This window comes from Oratosquilla oratoria, chromosome 21, assembly GCF_046742065.1.
Source record: "Oratosquilla oratoria isolate Oo_2021 chromosome 21, ASM4674206v1, whole genome shotgun sequence".
NCBI lineage: Eukaryota > Metazoa > Arthropoda > Malacostraca > Stomatopoda > Squillidae > Oratosquilla > Oratosquilla oratoria.
The window spans coordinates 38,827,214-38,831,834 of NC_134797.1; positions in this window are offsets into that span (position 1 = coordinate 38,827,214).

Sequence of the window (4,621 nt, forward strand, 5' to 3'; positions counted from 1 at the left end):
AGGAAAGGAAGGGAAAGAAAGGGAAGGGAAAGAAAGGGAAGGGAAGAGAAAGAAAGGGAAGGGAAAGGAAGGGAGGGGAAAGAAAGGGAAGGGAAGGGAAATGAAGGGACGGGAAGGGAAGGGAAGGGAAGAAAAGGGAAACAAAGGAAAGAAAGGGAAGGGAAGGGAAGGGAAAGGAAGGGAAGGGAAGGGAAGGGAAAGGAAGGGAAGGGAAGGGAAGGGAAGGGAAGGGAAGGGAAGGGAAGGGAAGGGAAAGGAAGGAAAGGGAAGGGAAGGGAAGGGAAGGGAAGGGAAGGGAAGGGAAGGGAAGGAAAGGGAAGGGAAGGGAAGGGAAAACGAGGAAACGCAGTTAAAGGAGAGGGGTGGTTTGTTAGCCGTTTTGCATGAAGATCAGAGAGTAATGATTGAGGCGAACGGTAGGAGTAGTACTCAGGGTGGTTCAAGAGCGGGTCAGTGAGGTGAGAATGGATGAAAATGAAGTGTCTTGGAGTACGAGACCACGAGGAGGCACGAGGAGGAGTAGAGAGGAGTGAGTGGAGAGAGTTGGAGGATAGAGGAGTTGAGTCCCGAAGTGGCAAAGGCGAGAAACCTACGCCAGGAGGCCCTGAGTAGCTGCGGCCGAAGCCGTTACCTTTCCCCTATTATTTGTTTTAGGGGCTGTTGGGGGGCAGGTAACAAATAGTTACTGCTGGGAATCGGACGGGAGTGCGGGACTTGAACCCACAACTAAGCGAATGCGAGACCAGTACGCTTTTGATTCCGCCACCGAAGAAAAGGTTCAAGAGGAGAGGAAGAAAATGGAATCAGAGGTAGGTACGAGACAAAGAGGTAACATTGCATTGATCATAATCTTTTGAAGAATGTAGGATTTCCCATCTGAATAGAATAGTCTTCATTTAGCCATGATTGAATAAATTCGTCTAGATTTAGCCAGACTGAAAAACTAGAATGGGGTCATTCCTTTCAACATCTTTACATCTTTAATAGCCAGTTCCTAAGGCCGTGTTCACACTAGCGGTTTCAACCCTGCGGTTTATACCACGGCCGTTCAGTTACAATGTAAATCAATGGAGGCGTTAACACACAACCAGTTTTTTTCCATGACAATGCGGTACCGTCGCGGTTTCCGGGCGGTTCATACCACTAGCGTGTACAGGTGCCTAATTGGAATTGAATCTACGAGGCGATTATTGTAACCACAATGGCAATTAACTATAATTAACTAACCCAGTAAGCAAACCATTTAGCCTTGAGGCAAAGAGCTGTTTTTCTTCTTCTTAGTCAAATGATCCGGTGATAGAACAACTTTGTAAGACGACGAAGATTCGGGGCAGTGGCGAAAAACCCGGTTCGAGTCCAGTCAACTTTTACCGGTCGACTCGGTCGTGAATGACTACGAGATATATTAGTAAATCAAGGGCAAGCAATGAGGAGTTGGCTCCCCACACTACCACATAGTCCTGAGGCCTAATATTAATGTCTCTTCAATACATGAACCCCACGCTATATAACAATATGACTTTTGACATATAAGTTAGTAATAATGAACTCCTTCTGGATTTTGTTTTTTCATTGATCAACTGAAAATGTTGGATCACAGGACTTATCCAGATATATATACATACACACACACACACACACACACACACACACACACACACACACACACACACACACACACACACACACACACACACACACACACACACACACACACACACACACACACACACACACACACACACTCACACACACACACACACACACACACACACACACACACACACACACACAGACACACACACACGCACGCACACACACACACACACACACACACACACACACACACACACACACACACACAAACACACACACACACACACACACACACACACACACACACACACACACACACACACACACACATATATATATATATATGTATGTATATATATAGTATATATATATATATATATATATAGATATATATGTATATATATAATCCACTAAAACTGTCATCATAGGTTGGAAACTCTTGAGTCAGTAAAAATAAACAACAATGACAACCGCATCATAGCTGGCAGGACTTCCTTCCATATATTCACTTCGAAGGTGAAGACTCGAACCTAGGAAGCTGCTTCCCTCTTAGACCTCTACTTCACTACGTGGCAGCTGTCCGAGCGGATTAGAGCGTCGCTACTTGTGGCGGAATTCGATGTGATGGCAGTTCGAATTCTACTGCCAGCGAGTTGGACCTAGGGCATGGTTCATTAAATTCCAAGCTACAAAGCCCTCCGTAAGAGGCACCGTCCGAGCCTCCTGCTAGGGAGAGTTCGCGACTTTAAACCGAATCATATTCAATCCATGACTAATGAGACATCTCTGGTGCAATGAGATTTTGCTGTTGATGTTCGTGAAACTCAATGAGACATTCCAGTTTTCATGTCATATACTTTTAGGGCATACCCCAAAAATGAAATAAAATAGGTCAAAGATAATAAAATAAAATAAAATAAAATAAAATAAAATAAAATAAAATGAAATGAAATGAAATGAAATGAAATGAAATTGAATTGAATTGAATAAAATAGAATAAAATAAAATAGAATATAACAAAATGAAATAAAATAAAATAAAATAAAATAAAATAAAATAAAATAAAATGAAATGAAAATATAAACAAAATAGAATAAAATTGAAGAGAATAAAAATACATATATTGAATATTTTGATGCTGATACTTTTGAAGGCAACGATCAGTAGTTTAAAAAAATCAAGAGTCAATTAATTTCCTAAAATAGATGGAAATAGATTATTAGATAACATTTCAAAGAGATGCATTCTTTATTCATTCATATTTTTAACATAAATTGTAAAGAGGTAAAAATTGTATGTATTCAACTGATAACTGAAGAAATGTTTACCAACCCGACACATTTGGATCATTTTGACGATGTGAAAAACTTGATAATGATAACTGAAGGTAAGAAAGCAAGTAAATAGATAAATAAGCAAATAAATGAAAAATAGATGAATAAAGAAATAGAAATATGAATGAATAGGAAAATAAATAAATAGGTTAACATACAAATAATTAAAGTAAATAGATAAATAGATGCAACAGAATAAAGTAAATATATAAGTTGGCAAATGAATAGATAAATAGATAAGTAAATAAAATAAGATAGATAAATGGATGAATTGATAAATAAACTAAAATGAAAGAAACAAAATGAGATAAATGCAAATAGAATAAAGTACAGTGCAAGAGAATTAAATAAACCAATACAAAAATAGAATAAGATCAAATAAATGAAAACTGAATAATGTCTAGATTAATCCACAAAAGTGACAAATTTTCTTTATACACGAAAAAGCTTCTTCTTCCTTATAAATTTGTTAACCAGGCAAGGCAGATACCCATCCCCTACCCATCTTACTTTTTTTCAACTCTTTTGAGAGCCTGAACTGTTGCTCATGGAAGGAACTCCTTCATCAATTTTCTTGTGTCGCTCGATCCCTCCTCCCTCCTTTCTCAAGGAAGCCGGAGGAAACTTGAAGGCCTCTGGGACGTGGGGAAGCTTCTGCCGGGAATGGCCAATTAGAACGATCACTCAAGCTCACGTGCCTTCGTCGGTTCGCTTCCTTGCTTAAGGTGGACTTCGAGTCTGCCATTTGGGGTGGTGTTCCATCAGTTTACCACCTTCTTCTTCTTCTTCTTCTTCTTCTTCTTCTTCTTCTTCTTCTTCTTCTTCTTCTTCTTCTTCTTCTTCTTCTTCTTCTTCTTCTTCTTCTTCTTCTTCTTCTTCTTCTTCTTCTTCTTCTTCTTCTTCTTCTTCTTCTTCTTCTTCTTCTTCTTCTTCTTCTTCTTCTTCTTCTTCTTCTCTTCTTCTTCTTCTTCTTCTTCTTCTTCTTCTTCTTCTTTCTTCTTCTTCTTCTTCTTCTTCTTCTTCTTCTTCTTCTTCTTCTTCTTCTTCTTCTTCTTCTTCTTCTTCTTCTTCTTCTTCTTCTTCTTCTTCTTCTTCTTCTTCTTCTTCTTCTTCTTCTTCTTCTTCTTCTTCTTCTTCTTCTTCTTCTTCTTCTTCTTCTTCTTCTTCTTCTTCTTCTTCTTCTTCTTCTTCTTCTTCTTCTTCTTCTTCTTCTTCTTCTTCTTCTTCTTCTTCTTCTTCTTCTTCTTCTTCTTCTTCTTCTTCTTCTTCTTCTTCTTCTTCTTCTTCTTCTTCTTCTTCTTCTTCTTCTTCTTCTTATTCTTCTTCTTCTTCTTCTTCTTCTTCTTCTTCTTCTTCTTCTTCTTCTTCTTCTTTTCTTCTTCTTCTTCTTCTTCTTCTTCTTCTTCTTCTTCTTCTTCTTCTTCTTCTTCTTCTTCTTCTTCTTCTTCTTCTTCTTCTTCTTCTTCTTCTTCTTCTTCTTCTTCTTCTTCTTCTTCTTCTTCTTCTTCTTCTTCTTCTTCTTCTTCTTCTTCTTCTTCTTCTTCTTTCTTCTTCTTCTTCTTCTTCTTCTTCTTCTTCTTCTTCTTCTTCTTTCTTCTTCTTCTTCTTCTTCTTCTTCTTCTTCTTCTTCTTCTTCTTCTTCTTCTTCTTCTTCTTCTTCTTCTTCTTCTTCTTCTTCTTCTTCTTCTTCT